This window comes from Furipterus horrens, unplaced genomic scaffold (genome assembly GCF_987537825.1).
Source record: "Furipterus horrens unplaced genomic scaffold, mFurHor1.1.pri manual_scaffold_5, whole genome shotgun sequence".
NCBI lineage: Eukaryota > Metazoa > Chordata > Mammalia > Chiroptera > Furipteridae > Furipterus > Furipterus horrens.
In genome coordinates this window covers 21018734-21036842 of record NW_028327175.1, presented here as the reverse complement: position 1 = coordinate 21036842, position 18109 = coordinate 21018734, and positions in this window count along the sequence as shown.

Genomic DNA, 18109 nt, shown 5'->3' with positions numbered 1-18109 from the left:
TTTTGAGTTTTGGATTTTATCTCCATTTCTTATTTTAATAGATAAGCATACTAAAACTTTAAAAGAAGCATATGATGAATAATATTAGACATGCCATTACACTTGTTAGAAGCATCAAATTATTTAACATAAGATTGGTCGCCTATATTATTTTATTTATTTAAAAATACAATAGTGTCAGTTTCAGAATTCTGTTAATATTGACATAATTTTCCTATAGAGCATAGCACCAGCCTAAATCTCTCCAGTGGCCACATTGGTAGGTAAAAGGAGAAATATATGCAGCACAACTGTTTTATCTAAATTCTACCATCACAGTATCATAGAAACAGAATGATGGGGATTAGAGAAGAACCAGGAAATTTGGTTTGTATCATAAGGTTTTTATCCAATTGTTTCCTGTATGAATTCAATTTAGCACAAATTATAACTTAAAAATATGAACTGCAATTTCTATGGCTCAACATTGTAATGGTTAATTCTATGGTTCAACTTGACTGGGCCATGAGATGCCCAGATATTTTATTCAACATGTTTTGGGTCTATCTGTGAGGTTGTTTTTGGATGAGATTAACATTTAAATAGGTAGAGTGAGTAAAGCAGATTGCCCTCCCCAATGGGGGATGCCCTAATATAATCAATTAAAGCTTGAATAGGAAGAAAAAGTAGGCCAGCACTTCCCCACGTAGAGGAGAACTTCTCCTGCCTGAATATGAAGCTAGAATATTGGTTTGCAATTTTTTAAATGATACCATTTTTTTAAAGCAGAAGTTATAAGTTTAGAAAAGATGAGGGGAAGGCAGACAGATTTTGTATATTCCTTGTCCCACACATGCATAGCCTCTCACATTATCAATATTTTCCACAAGAATGGCACATTTGCTATAACTAATGACTTACGCGGACACATCACAATCACTTTACGTTACAGTTCACACTTGATGTTGTACATTCAATGGGTTTGAATAAACATATAATAATATGTATTCATCATTATGGTATCTGGAACCATGCTGTATGCAGCATTTTACAATGGCTTTTTTCACTTAGTAATCTGAATGTAAAGCTCTTGTATGCGTTTATAATTCTGTATCAATATTAGGTTAGCTATTATGGGCCTTTTGCATCTCCAAATACACTCTAGAAATATCTGTTGATATCCGCAAAATAACTTGCTAGAATTTTGGGTAGGTTGGCACTAAATTTATAGATCAAGTTGAGAAGAATTGATATCTTAATAATATTTATCCCTATCCATGAACATAAAGTATTCCTCTACCTATTTAGTTCTTTGAGTTCTATAGTTTTCTTCATATAGACCTTGTAGATCTTTTCTTAGATTTACACCTAAGCATGTCATGCTTTTGGGTGCCAGTGTAATGCTCTTGAACTGAAAACAAGTGTTTCTCAGGGGTTTCTCCCCCATAGGTGGAGGAGGGTGACTAGACCAGCAGGAACTGGAGCATTTCCTTCCCCAGGTTAGTTAGGCTCTAATAAGAGATTAGGCTCTGGTTAATTAGCTTCTCCTGTGGGCAGACCCCATTAAGAAGCACAGAGGGCTTTGACATACAGTAGCCCCCCCCCACTGCTTATCCACAGGAGATATGTTCCAAGACTCCCAGTAAATGCCTGAAACCTAGGATATCACTAGCTATACAGTGTTTTTTCTATACATGTATACATTGTCATGTAAAGGAAACACTTTAGGGCTTCTCTTTGACATATCTGAATTGCTAACATCACCAGTCTTGTGCTCTGGGACCATTATTAAATAAAATAAATGTTACTTCAACACAAACACTGAGATAAAAATGCCAGTCTATTTGATAACTGAGATGGCTTCTAAATTACTAACAGGCAGGGACCATGTATAGCATGGATGTACTGAACAAAGGGATGACTCCCATCCCAGGTGGGAGGATGCAGGATGGTACAGGATTTCACAGTGCTACTCAAAATAGTGTGTGATGTAAAACATATACATTGTTTATTTCTGGAATTTGCCATTTAATATTTTCAAATCATCATTGACTGTACAGGTATTTGAAACTATGGAAAGTGAAACTGCAGATAAGTGGAACTCCTCCCGCTGTTGGGAGCATAAGGAAAATTTTTTTCAATATTGACTATGAAAAATGGGACAATTGTAATAGAACAATAACTTTTTAAAAAATAAAAATAAATAAATACATAATAATGATAAGAAAACCACTAAGTGTGCAAATGTTAAAAATATTTATTATGGAAACGTGGTAAATTGCATATATTGTGTATGGTCCTTTTTGAGTGAGTACTGTGGAGTTTTTAACTCTCAGACTTGTCCATATTGAGACTCCAGTGACTTGTCGACTATAGTTTGTGTTTCATTACTCTGGCATTTTCCAATGGTGAGTATCTACCTGCTCAGGTTAGCTGCTCCTTACTTGCAGAACTGGAAGTAAGAAGTTTGGGATGATTTTTTCCTGCCTTCAGACTCAGCCTGAGAAATTGGCTTTTCTTGGGTCTCAGGCCTATAGACTTTCTGACTGGAATGTGCAATATCAGCTCTTTCAGATCTCCTGGTTCTTAGTCTTCAGGTTTGGACTAGAACTATACCATTGGGTTGTAGTATCCCATTATTTTGTTCCGCTGGAGAACCCTGACTAATACAATATCTTTCCCATCTTCTTTTCCTTTGTTAGTTAATTGAGGATAAATGAAGTAGTTTCTTATAAGTTCTAATTACGAACAAAAACTTCATGAAATACCTAGAGCAGGTGTGAAAGTACACTTTTCTTCAATAATTAGTGTAAATAGAGTTTCTCTCTCTCTTTATGTTTGTCCTAAAGAAATGTGTCCCATCTTCTTCACATACCAGGTGGCAAATTGTGAGTGAAAAATATTTAAAAACAGCAGGTTGTGCAGGCAATAATAATAATACCTTCACTTGCATTGTAATTGCTAGTTCTCAAAGCATTTCCACGTAGACTTGAAATTGTACAAAACAGCTAGAGGGTGGGAGAGTATTTTTATCATTTACAGATGAGAAAATGGAGGCATTGAAGAGAAAAAGTAAGTGACAGAACTGAATTTTCAACCTGATTCTTCTGACAATAAATCAGTATTCTTACAATTGATTGACTTTGCTTGTGAACATAGCTGCATTAATCATATCTTTCAGGAGGGAGTTGACAGTCACCCCAAAGAGAAAGGACAAATAAGACCTAGTAGATTTCTGCTCTGAAAGGCAAGAGTGATAATATTACTTAGAGAAACTAATAGCTCCAAAAATATATATATGTATGGCAGGGTGAGTTGTAGGTCATACAAGAGGCACTTAGAAGGAATAGAAGCTTCAACAAGCATTTTAATGAAAATAATAATATGAACAACTATGGTAGCAAAAGCCTACACTTACTGAACACATGCTAAATCTAAGAACTTTTCCAGGAATTTTTGTGAGTTCTAAAAATGATTTGGCAACAAACATATCATTATCTCATTTTAACATTGATGGTAACACTGAGAACGAGAGATTAAATAAGCTCTGCTAAGTGTGTGACAACAAGAATGTGTTATTCCAGAAACCAGGAAGTATTCCTGAAGGGAAGATAAAACAAACCAGCAAACTGTTTGGAGACGTTTGAAGTTATTAAATAAATTGCAAAGTGCTTAGTTTATTTTCTCACTAAGTGCAATATTTAGAGCTTGCAAATTAAAAAGCAGGAACTAACTAAATTATGTTCTATTATGACTGTTTTAAATTTTTTTCTCCAGAAACAGATCTTAAAACAAGAACTCATGTAAAAGTGTATTAAATAGGCAAAATTCTATACATGTTAGCTGTTATCACAATGATATTAAATATTATAATTAATTTTCTTTTAGAAGTGAAAATAACCTCACATTCATAAATATAAAACTCTATATTCAAAGGTACAATACTGCTCAAATATTTTGTCAGAAGTTTGGTTTTCAAACAACTATTTTCTATAACAGATTTGACAGAATAAAGGGTTATTCTATTAAAAATATAATTTTGTTTATAATTTAATTTTAGTAATATAATCTTATTACACTGAAACATTTATATTTATATTTTTCTTATAACTTAATCTCAGTCCTTTGCCTAATGGGCAAATATATTTTCTAAATAGAAAATAAATAAAAATTGAAACAGAAATAAAGAAAATAATAAAAATAGAGAAAGAAAAAACTTCAACTTTTGATGAAATTGTGCCATCCTCCAACATTAGTACTCATTTATTATCTATGTTTCCAAAGACCCTTTGCTTTCCTTTAATATAACATTTAGTGAATTTTATACAGATTCATTTATACACAGTGTTCTCTTTTACTTGGCTTCTTGTTTTTACTTCCTTGGAAACAAATGATGACAGAAATCCAAGATCCTGTAATAATGAAATATTCTCAAAGTTACTGACTTTTGAACGCAGTTTTAACTTTTGAGAACACTACTCTGGTAACAAGAGTCTTCAAAATACGTATGGACAATATTTCATCAATTATGTATGAGAGCTTTAGTGAAGGCATTTTAATAGTAGGCAGTGAGACACAAGGCAAAATAAAGAAATTGTCATGATTTAATTAAAAATTTATGTCCACATCATCAGTACTGTTCTCCCTCTAAAGAATCTCCCTGCTGTGATCAGTGATATCTTTTCGGAACAACTGAAAATAAAATCTCTCTAACATAAGCTTAAGGCAGCTAAAACTGACTGCATAAGAAGTAATATGTTAGTGTGATGATGGTGAAGTTAGTGTAAGTTTATATATCTGGTTTCCTACAATTCTCGGAGAGATTCATACCTCATGGTGATTTTTGTTAGAACTGAACAAAGGTTAAATACATAGCAAGCATCTTGAGGACTTTTACTGTCTAATTATTTGGTCTAATGAAGATGTTTTAAATTTTCTCTTTTCTATTGTTGAGTCAATTGGCAAAATAATTTCTCTTCACAAATCACAGTGTCAGAAAATCAATGTGATATAAATTAGAAAAAGGGATTGGCCCTGTGTCGTAGTGGAAGAGACACTGCCTTGAATCAGGGGTTCTCCATTCTCTGTGGGTGTGTGACCTTGTACAAAGTACTTAGGCTTTCTGGCCTGTAGCTGCATTTTTAAGATATGCCTTCCTTCCCTGAGAGCAAAGCATTAGATCTTAAAACTGCTCAACATCACTAATCATTAGAGAGATGTAAATCAAAACCACAAAGAAACACAAATCACATCCTTTAGAATGACTATTTCAAAACAAAAAAAAGAAAAGAAAATGGTGTGTTGGCAAGGATGTGGATAAATTGAAACACATGTGACTTTCTCATGGGATTGTAAATGGTGCAGAAACTATGGAAAAACATATGGTTATTCCTCAAAATATTAAGCCTAGAATTACCATATGGTCCAGCAATTCCTCTTCCGGGTATATATCCAAAAGAAAAGAAAGCACGGACTTAAACAGATATTTGCATGCTCATGTTCATAGCAGTATTATTGACACAGCCAAAAGGTAGGATAAACTGAAGTGTCTATCAGTGGAAAAAATGGATAAACAAAATGTGATAAATACATAAAATGAAACTTAATTTAGCCTTAAAAGTGAAGAAAATTCTGACATGATATAACACAGATAAAACTCTAAGATACTAGATAAGGCAAATGGGGCTGAGACACAATATTCTCAAGGTTACACATATAAATAATGAAAGGCTGATTCCATCCTAGATGTACTTTGGTTCCAAATTCCATGATCATTATTCTTTTTCTTGTCTGATATGAACAGGAAGTAAAGAAAGAAAATAGTTCTTTTTTTGTAGCTGTCTAATGCATACTAGCTCCTATGTAATTTTAAAGTAATATAAAGTATTATTTTCCTTTAATTTTGACCCCGGTCAAGAATCTGAGAAGTTAAAACCTGAAAATACTGTACTTTTTAATATTAACATTGAAATAGCAAAAATTAACATTGTTTTATGAACAGTTTGTTTATAATAAAGTACATTTGGTCTCAGATGTTAGAAGTTTTTCTTGAAAATGAAAACAATTAAAAGAAATGAGCTTAATGAAAATAACCAATATTCCAAAGTTTATTGAAACTAGAATTAGGATATATAATTTTTATGCCATAAAAATTGCCAACTGGATAAAGAAAGTGAAATGCCAAATATTAATCATCTGTGAACCATTAAAAATAAGAATACATTGCTAAAATTTTTTCACATATTTAAGTAACTAACAAATATCTATAATACTCAATTTTGTGTTGAGTCATGAGTAGCTTCATAACAAAGATATGTCCTGAAAATTTCATTATAGCTGATTTTATCATTGTGTGAACATCATTGAGTGCATTTACAGAAACTTAGATGGTACAACCTAGGATGCACCTATTCTATATAGTGTAGCTTATTATTTCCAGACTACAAACATAAACAGCATGTCACTGTACAAAACAACACAAGATTACATCAAGCACATGATAAGCTGATGCAATCGAAAGAGAAAACAGATGCATGAGGCTCTTGCCAGTGTAACCTGGTGTATTGCTTTACAGAAATCTTTTTGTATAAGTAAAAAGAGTAAACACACTTTAAAATAGTATCATTTATAGTATAGTAAACACACAACCCAGTAACATAGTTATTTACAGCAAGCATTACATTGCATGTGCTATACTTCTATATGGCTGTCTGTGCATAGGTTTGTTCACTCCAGCATTACTACAAACAGTTGAATAACGTGTTGTACTATATTAGGTCTGCTTCAATGTCACTACACAATAGGACATTTTCACCTCCATTATAATCCTGTGGAACCACTATCATACATGTGGTTTGTCATTGACTTAAATGTCTTTATGAGACACGTGATTTTTTAAATACTTTGTTGCCTACACTATGCCTTCATTTTGTAAACCTTTTATAAAAGCTCCAATTAATAAAATATTATAATGAAATCTTGGCATGGTAATAAATTAAGAAATCCCAGTTGAAAGTCATAGAAAGACAATGTGGTTCAAAAGATGGAAACCTTTGACTCATATTCAACCAGCCAATTAAATGTCAGAGAGTGATTCTTACATTAGAAATGTCTTTATTCCATTGACCACTCCTAATTGTTAATGTTAATCATTCTCACTCAGGATCTAGTCTTCCTAGTAACATTGGCACCACAGTTGACCATTTCAATTCCTTAATCATCCGTTTTTTTCATCATCACGACCATATCATCACCACCATCAGCATCTTCTTCATTATGATACTTTTCAAAATGAACCATTTATTATGTGTCAAATACCACAGTAAGTATTTTATATACTCATATAAAAATTAACATTCCTTTTTTACTGTCAGAGAGTGTAAATAGCTTGTTCAAAGTCAGGTAGAGGGTAAATAGTGGGGCTTGTGTTTTAAGTCCAGTTCTCACTGATTTATTATACTGTCCTTCTCTGAAATTTCCATTCACTCATTTTCTTTGTTGTGGGTCTGTCCAAGTTGCAAACCAATTTACAGCCTAGGCTATTGCAGCCATTCTACTTCTTTGCTTTTCTTCTTATTTCATTGCACACACACAAAAAAGTCTCAACTTCTTTCTATGGTAAATACATCCCCATATGCCTGCAGGATATGTACTTTCAACTTTGAAAACCTAATCTCTTCAACTGAATTCTTAGTCACATTCTTTCCATCTCCTTGGGTATTGCTTCACTTGACTCGATTCCTGGGTCATCAGCTGCTTGCTTTCCACTGGTGTCCTTCTCAGATTCCTGAGAATGGCAGGTCTCCTGGGTAACATCGCATGGCCAGAACTTTACATTCAGCCAGTTGCAAAGACTTCCCTCTCTATTCCACCTGTAGAGCTTCAAAAAAATATACTATAAACAATTTCATAATTTTCTGATCACATGGACTCTCTTTGGATTGTCATATCACTATTCTTGATCATTGAAGCTTAATGATCACTTTCCTTTTCTTAATGTATACTTCACTTCTCTCATTATATTAACCTTCTGTTTTCCTGATATTTAACTATTTTTTTTCACTAACAATTAAAGTGTTGGTGGACAATGTGAACTTCTCTTCATTATCTGCATGCCTACAAGGACCTATCATCCATTCACATAGCTTTTAAAGTCGTCTATAATTGTCCATTCAGATGATAACAATGTTAACTTTCCTGTGAACTTTATTTGAGGGAGATGATATTTTAACTCCGTGCTGTAGATGAGAAGTCCAAGGCATAGAGGATAAGTTATTGAAATAAGGTCAAACACCAGTTAGGGGTAGAACCGAGTGGGTTACAAACTAAATAAAACAAACGAAAACAAGCACAGAGAGTCTGTCTCTAAGTTCAAGTTCTGCCAAATCCTTCACCTTAGATTAGCCATTCCAAGACTAAAGTCATATTTGCCTCAGTGTTTTGACACATCCAGCTATTTACTGTTGTCTCCCAGCTGCACTTCTGCCCTCTATTTACTGTTCTTGGTCGCTGGGGTTGTGCCTCTGCAGCCCAAGTTCCTCACATCCCTTTATCCTCCGCTGTTTTGTTAGGTTTGGCCAAATGGAAGCATGGTGTGTGGATGAAATGTGTTAGATGGGGAGAAGACGCTTCTTCTTTTAGAGGCCCTGTTGGCATCATTTCGACAGAGCAGAGAGTAGACTTAGCCCCTACTTTCTTCCAACACTCTCTGCTTTAGATTTGCTAAATCCCTTCAGAGAGACCAGGAACAATCAGGGCAGGGGGCATCTCGTCAGAGGCCCAAGTGCAAATATTACAGGGCTTTGCCTGAAAAGAATGAATGCCAGCCTTGAGGATTTGGGCCTCAAAACCCTAGGGTCTGATTATTCTACTCTTCAGCCATTGAGGTAAAACCGTTCCCTGCCAGAATTCATTGCTGAGTTACTTCATTATACGCTTTTTTATTTTTACAGTCTATAGACCTGATAACCAATGCTCAGCCTCAATTTCCCTTGGCTTGAAATATTTAGTATGATTTCTGCTTTCCTAACGTCCCCTGACTGATACCCCAGTGGCTCAGCCTCAGGATCATCATCTTTCTTGCTGTCCCTTTAGTATATCAACTAAGCGCCATCAACTGTACCTGGAAGGTATCTCTTTAACTGTACAATCCTCTTGTTCCCAGTCCTTCTGTCAGGTAGCAGTTAGGAATGAGTGGCCAAAGGGAAAATAAAGCACAGTCCTCACCATTACAATCTATAACTATTTCACTGGCTAAGACAAAGAGCCTTTACTAAATGAGAAAGAAAGTCTTTGTAGCTGTGCATTATTCCCAAGGTATAAAAGGAGGGGGGAACCTAAAAACTGACTAAGTTATATAACTCCTGAACCCCAATAGTCAGAGTATGTAGATTAACTATGTACCCACTTGTAGCCTTGACTAAAGTATATAGAACACACTTACTAATAAACTTACTAACACACGTACTAACAATTTTATTCCTCTATATGTGGGGCATTCAGACTAGTCACATGCTTGTTGGCAACTTTGTGCTCATGTGTTTCATAAATAAACTTGCTATCGCATTTCCCCTATATGTGTTTGTCTCTTGCTTGAATGTGTGTCTTGTGAGCGAGACAAAAACAGAGCAAGGCAGGGGAGGGAGCCTTCTGACTTGGGGCTCTCTCTCCATCTGTAACTCTTTTAGTTTATGCTATTTTTGATCAATCCTCTGGATTGTATTAATCTTCTAACTGGAGATTTCCTAACCACTATTTTCACATAAGTTAAGAATATGCTTCACACTCTTGGATCCTGCTGATCCACAACATAAACTTTAATTGTCTTAATAGGGAATGGAGGTCTTTTATCACCAGCTACATCTGATATCTTTACGTCCTGATATATGTGGCATCTGTACTAGCATTCTATAAAATGTACTCTTTTTGGTTATTCTATATATGAGTCCTTTGAGATCTAGGAGAAGTGTCCCACCAGAAGAGTAAGGTGCAGGATGCTCTCTGCTTCCACAGCACCATATGGCTACCATCACATTTATTGCTTTTGCATTTTTCAGCCGATATCTCACTACTATCCATGGCAGGGATAGCTCATGTACTGTAAGCCTGGAACTTCATTGAACATTTGAAGTACTAACATGTGTTTATTAAATAGTTAATGACTTTTAATGGTTATTTTATTAAGTAATCATGGATAAAAAATAAAGAATAAAATAAGAAAACTTGTGATACAGTGGATTGGTTTATATGCTCTCAAGTTCACCTATTCCTGTTAAATACTTTCTCAAAATGAATAACCACTGATGCCTGGAAATTGTCAAAACATTATACTATCCAGGACCTTATATTTGGTAACAACATTTTAATGCACACTACCTACAGGTCCCTCACATGGATGAAATCAAATGGCTTGCTTATATTATATTTGTCTCATCTTGATGTATTTTCAGAGACTGTTATCCTTGTCTTGAATTCTGTGAGGGTTATGTTAATTTAACCAATGGTTCAAATTGCCAAAATAATACTATAAGTAGAGAATACCACAGGCAAATTAAACATAATGAAAAGCAGCATTTAAATGCACCTGTGAAAATCTAAAATTGCTGATGGATCAGAGTTCGCTAAAGAGACAGAGACTCTGAACTGAGATGCAGTATTATGACTCTCAGTGGGCCTACGACCAGAAAAGTGAGTTTGCAAAAACTGTGAATGGAACCTATCACCTCTTCCATTTTGTAAGGTTTTGTATTTGTACTCTATACCATTCTGAAACTTTGAAGCAAAGTTAAATAAGTAAAAGAGATACTTGTTTCTTGATCATTTTAGATGGTAAGTTCTGCAGCACTTCACACCTCTGTGAACTCCAGCATTGATTCAGCTGATCTATGTTGCTCAGAGGGAATTTTCTTCTCCCTCATCACCCTTACCTGGGTTTGTTCTCCTAAGAGACCAAAAGGCAATTTCAGATTTGCATTTCATCATTATAACTTTAAGCCTGATTTAATTATTTCCCTCTAGGATTGTTATTCTTGTTATTAAGACTGTCAGGTTCAGTCACAACTGTTTATATTTGTCATGCTGCTTTTGAAGTCTAGGTATGGTAATAAATTTAATAGTTGTGATTTTAAATGACTACATTATGGTGGAAAACAGATCCAAAAGTATAACTATAATTCTAAAATAAAAGCCTGAAACAGGTAATACAGAGCCTACAGATGCCTGTATCTTATTCAGGTGCAGCCAGTTATATTTGCATACAATTATCATTATATCCTGAGCATTGTATTTCATAAACAGTCGAGCACTTAGTGAACCAGAAAATTCAGTATTGAAATTATCTTACTCTTAACATAATAAAGAAATTCTAGCATTTTGAGCACATATATTTATGGGCTTTTTGGATGCATTTATACTATTCATATTTATTTATATTATATCGCCATGATACTTGTACCCAGTAAATAAAAATAGTATTTTTCTTTTTGTCATTGATGACTTTTATTGCAGAGTAATTAATTACAGAATCTTCTAACATTTTGTTGACTATAAAAGTCTAAGAAAATTATCTATAAGGTTTCACATTATATACATGGGAAGCAAAATTTATTAAATGAATTCAGTGCCAGAAAAATAATTATATAAAATTATTATGAGGGCCACATTCCTTGAATGTATAGATTGCCTACTTGGAGTACCTCTGGTTGACTATATTAAAATATTTTAGCATAATTTAGTCAATAAATAAATGATATCTTTCAGAAAATTTGTTTTTCTTCTGAAAATAATGTAAGAATCGCAAAATATCATAATGTTACATGCTTTTAAGTTATAATGAAAGATAACTATAAACAAATATATATATGTATATATATATATATACATATATATATATATACACACACACATGATAATTAATTATATGACAAGTTAAATAGTACATATTCTCAACGGGTTCACATATAGGTTTTATCTTTTGATATTTAATTTGTAATTAACCACGGGTACTTAAAATATTGAGTCGTTCTTACTTAACCACTTACAGGGAGGTTTACAGATTCCTGAAACTAAAATATATAGGAGATTCCACACTTTCAATAACTTTATAAAGTCAAAAACAGGTTGAAACAATATGATTAAAAATATGTTGTAACAGTGTACAATACATGTTTAACCTCTATAGGACAGCATGAAAATTTAGCTTTTTTTCCAGGAAGATAGGGACTTCAGTTCATCTTTTAAATTGATGAGTGACATGAATTTAAATTCATTTCCATGCAAATAAGAAACTGATAAGCAGAGTGTTGTTTCCAGGATTTGTCTTGGTTATTTGCTTTTTTGTTATATTTTTTCTTCTGACATTCAGTTCCACATTATTTTGATAGATTCCATAATATATATTCATAATAGGTATAGTTATAGTTACAGTGCTAAATAGTTTGCCCCATAATATTCAGTATTCTTTATATACACTAATTTTTTAAAATTATCACAAATATTTGTTAGACAGCAAGTGTACTTATCCTTGTTTAAAAACAACAAAAATAACTCAGGTGCAGAAATGTGGAATTATTGTCCAAGATCACACAGCTGATATGAAGTGAAATCCAGAAATGAAGTGCAGGTAATCAGATCCTGGGATCTCTGCCCCCCAACGTTACATAGCTCTGTCTCTCAATGGATACTAAATGTGCAGTCCTAGAATAATTAAGTCAATTGTTCCAACCTAATTTTTTATTCTTAAAAATAGCAATATTCCAAAAATGGGGCTTCAACATTCCATTTTTATATGTTTCAATTCATATTAAATAGACTTGAACAGAAGATAATACTTATATAAGAAACTTTCCAGTGGAATGTATACTGAATACTCTATCAGAATGCACATATAAGTGGTTTGAATCCCACATTCTTTCATGACCTAAACCATGATTACTTATATACTCAACTCACAGGACTCTCATCCACAAAATCCTCCAAATTGCAGTTCTTGTATGGTCATCTGAAGTTTTGTCACATGAATTTTATGAAGCCATAGAGATTCTCTGCTGCATCCCACACTGTGTATTTGAAATGAGCAATGTTGATGAGGGGAGATAATGGCTTAACATCACAAACTGAAACAATAAAGCACAAGATTCATTTCTCCCTTTTGCACTTTCTTTGCATTGCATAGCCTTTTTATATCTAGAATTCCCAGTAAATGAATACAACTTTCTAGCTGATAAGTTGACATATCCCAAGGAAATAATTATCTTTCTAAATAGAAAATAAAATTGTCCATTAGTTTAACTTTTAAGTGTTATATAAATACCCTGAAGTAGCTCAAACTTCCCAAATGTCCCTGACATGAACATTAACAGACTCAAGAGACTGTAGTAGGAAGACACAGAATATTTCTTTGCATATATGCCACTCAGTGTCAGTTATCATGATTTTGTCTTATGGCATGTAGCCAATCTTGCTAATTGTTATTTATTTTATGTGGGTATACTATATTGATTATGCTATTACAGTTGTCCCAATTTTCCCCTTTGCCCTTCTTTACTCGGTACCCCTCTTCCCTCCAGCAACCCCCCCCCCCACTTAGTTCATGTCCATGAGTCACGCATATAAGTTCTTTGGCTTCTCCATTTCCTTTACTATTCTTTTCTGAGTCCTAAAAGTTTGTCTGGCATGACAAGTAGTTCTGACAAATACTAAAGCTAGAAAATAGGATGACTACTTAGAAAGCAAAATGTATTAGATGTAAGATAAATGTATAAAGGAGACATTTCAATGTAAGGTTAGAAATTCAGCACCAAAATTATAGGACCAGATAACTTATTCATAGATTCCAATGAAAAATATCTAAAAAAATAAATAAACATGATGCCAAACATTAAATCAAAAATTTTTTTTCGACACGAAGACCTTCTTGAATATAATTAGGCAAATATGTTATCTTTTGTCCTGTTTTAAATTAATGGTAGGAATAAATGAGATGAAATGTATCCTTAGATAACAGATTTTGAGACAGAGTGGACTAAACAGCAAGCTTTAAGTCAGCAGTCAGAATATAGTTGTCAGCTCTTTTGCTTACAAACTAAGAGTTTCAGAAAGAAAAAGTGGTCTCAATATACATATCTGTGACCGGATATTAAAATTTCCCCAGGCTCTGCTCACATACTAAAAGATATGTTAATACTTGCTGTATGTGACATATTCTGTCATAGTCAGTATCTCAGAAAATGCAGCAATTGAAAGTGCATTGTAAACTAGTAACAGGTGATCGTTATTACTCATTTGTGATATATTCTGTGTCAAAAAGGAAAATCATACATGTTTGTAAGGGCCTCATTAAAGTACAAAAGCACTATCTTCCTCATGATTTGAAATGGGGTGCATTTATTTTCATCATTAACCTCTATCGTGAGTGTGCCAGTTTCCCACGGCTGCTCTGACAAAGTACCACAGACTGCGTGGCTTAAACCATAAATGGGTTGTTTCGCAGTTCTGGAGGCTAGAAATCTGAAACCAAGAACCATGGACCCATTCTCCCTCTGAAGCCTGCGCAGGAGTCTCTTTCCCCACCTCTTCTAGCTGATCTTTGCGTTCCTTGGTCTGTAGACATTGTCATCCCGTGGCCATCTTCTTCCTCTGTGTCTCTGTCCTGTCATATCGGATTAGGACTCACTCTAATGACCTTATCTTAATTTGATTACATATGCAAAGAGCCTATTTTTAAATAGGTCATATTCAGTTATAGAGGTTAAGACTTCAATATACCTTTTTTTTTGGACATGACTCAATCTTTAACACTAGTGAATTCAAAACAGGTTTTCATATGCATATGGGTGACTCATACTTAATGCAGAGATGTAAAGTTTTTTCACCAATTCAGTATTTATTTAGCATTTTGTACATGAATAAGACTATATGTACTTTTGGTTCACAAAATGTAAAATAGGTATACTGCATTAATTTTAAGTGGTATAGAATTTAAAAATAATTATGTAATACATTAATGGAAGTTGGAGTGATTTTTTTTTTTTAATCCATTAGAGAGAGTAATACAATTGGTCAGGTAGAATTTGACTTTGATATTAAATTCGCTAAAATTTTACTAGGAAGGACATATGGAGAAGAACATTTTTTGTGGAAGAGGAAAAGTGCAAAGAATAAAATAGTCAAATGTTTCAGGGAAAAGTACAGTGCTGACCTGACTCATAGGTACATATTTAAAAATAAGCATTGGAAATAGATTTAGTCAGGTTAGAGGCAATCCAATGAAATAGGAAAACATTTTAACTTGATTCCAGAAGCATTTGGGAAGTCATTATAGATACTCCTACTGGACAGCTGCATGATGTGAAAATATTTTTGAGGGCACTGGATATAAATGTGGACAGGGTTAAAACTCAAGGACAGCAGCTGCAACAAGGAGGCTATTGCATTAGTGCAGTTCTCTCGGACTGCCGTGATAATGTATGTCTGCACTCTATATGCGGCCGTTTCCTGAAGCACTAAAGTGAATTTCAGGAGAGGCCCTGGGACGTATGTAATACAGAAACCCAACAGTCTACTACTCTTAGGATGTTCAGACTCATTTCTCTAATGAACAAAACTATTGTTTTTGGCCTAGGGCTGCTTTTATAAAGTACTGAAACACTAATGTGGCCATGAACCAAAACAGTTTAGGAATCTCTAGCATGTTAATTAATTTAAAGAATATAGTTCTACTTCTTGACCTGCAGCTCCTATAATTTTATATGCTCCTCAATATCTTCCTTATCTTCTTCATTTAGATTATGCTTAATCATAAACTCACATTTTTTTATGTTGTACCGGTATCAGGCAAGTCAAACTTCTTTTTTCCCTGTTGTTTTTGACTGCAAAACCTAGGGAAAGAACATTTTGTCTAAATGCAGTCATCTGTACTTTTTCTTTATTAAATTCTGTGCTGCTGCCTTCAGATTATTTCTTGTTCCACTTTGCTGAGATCAGTTCCAGTATTATTGTCCTTTTATTTAGCTCTCAATTTTCTTATTATACATGTGACATATTGCTATCTGATTTATATGATTCTTGGGTAACTGACCACATAACTATGTTAATAATAAAATGTATATATGATAAATAAATATTTATCACCAGGGTTGCATTTATACAACATAGCTCATGGATTATATATATATATATATATATATATGTCTAAAAAAATACTATTGATTCCAAGATCAATGGGAAATTGTCTGAATCAGTTTACATAATTAAAAATAAGGAGCTGAGGATAAACAGTCACTCTCAGAATCCAGGATAGATTTCAGAAAATTAATTATTATTCATTATTATATTTTAAAAATACGTCCCCATTATTTCTCTTCTTTCCATTAATATTGTGACCATCCAAATGTATATCCTTACAATGATCATTAATCACTCTTGAAAATAATTTTCTCTTTGAGTTTCCTGTTTCTCCCAACAAATACTCCCAATGATTTCCTGTAGACACCTACCCCTTCTGCTATCAGGGAAAGCAGCCATAACAGCAGAATTATCAACAGTAATACAAATTCTATAGTTTTATTTTATACTTGCCCTAACATATCTTCTAGTGTTTTTTCCATATTCTATTATATATGCAGCTCAAACTAAAATAAAATTGAAGCATTTATCCTTCCTGACATATGCCAGCCTCAGCTGTAGTACTTCCACTTACGCTGTTTGCTATTTTATCACTGTCCCTCTTATACTCATCCATATGTACCGAATTAAAACTACCATTGCCAGTACCAGCCTTACCCCTGGACAAGAGCAGAAATGCTCTGAATCCAATGACTTTCAAGGGACCTTATGCAAGGCAGCACTTTTCATAGAGTTAGGAATCCATGACGCTAAGGAGATGTGTTCAATAGGAGTCTAGACCATATACATCTAAACATAGAGGCACTAAAAGGACAATAGAAAGAATAAAAATAAACTCAAGTCCAACTTATTTGCTAAAGAGAAGATCACTGAACTCCATTTGAATAAAAAATTTAATTATACTTCACAAATGAAAATTATGTAACATTCATTATTATACTACATTGTCTGCATAAACACATTCAATCCTCACAATGCCTTTGTGCTATAGGCACAATGATTATCGTCACTGTACAGAAAAAATTGGAAACAAAAAAAAAGTTGAATAAAAACGTGTCTAAAGCAACAGAGAGGGGCAAAAGCAGGTTTACAGCTGTGAGTATGCAAAACACAAGGCTCTCTAACTGTAAACCTACTTTTGCCACACTGTGTACCTGTTGTGTGGGGTAGGGCTTGAGTTTTCATTCAGGCAATATGGTCTCTAGGAATATGACTTAGAAAAACGGAACTGGAGATCTCTGTTTCTTTCTTAGCTGAAGCATACAGTAGCAGGACAAATGTAAGGAAGAGAAACAAGACCTCAATAACAGAAGGAGTACAAAATATTACATTTTCTAGTATGAAGATTAAACTTGCCTATTTTGGTTTCTAAGAATTCTGGCAGTCTTATTGATTTATTTGTTTGTTTGTTTGTTTATTTATTTATGATGTACTTGCCTACCATACAATTAAGTTTATAATTTTGGCACAAATTTACTTTGCTTCTGGTTTATTCCTTTAATGACGTAACCCGGAAGTAACTCAGACTGTGCATTTTTCGAGCACCTCTTTCAGCAGTCTTATTTCCTTATAATCCTATATTTCCAAATTTGACCATTTTCAAGTCTCACAGGTAAAATAAAATTACATAAAAATAACTTAAATATGACATAGAAGCTTTCCACTTTTGTCAAAATAATAAATGATAATAATAATAAATTTTCCCTGATTTAATCTGATTATCTAAGCAATCCCTCTGAACAAAAATTAATTTTTAATCAAAATCATTTTATTGTCATTTAATCAAGGCTGTTTGTTATATATTAGAAATCTTTTTCTTGTGACTTCTCAATGAGAAAGTTATACACTTAACCAAAATTTTAATTGAATGATACAAATAATTATTCCAGAGAAGGATTTGTTTCTTCTTCTATATCTGCTTCTGTTTTAAAATTGCAGAAGCTCATGTCACAGGAGATATAGTGAGGTGCCTTTTAATTAGGCTCTTATGACTTTTATATTCTCTAAA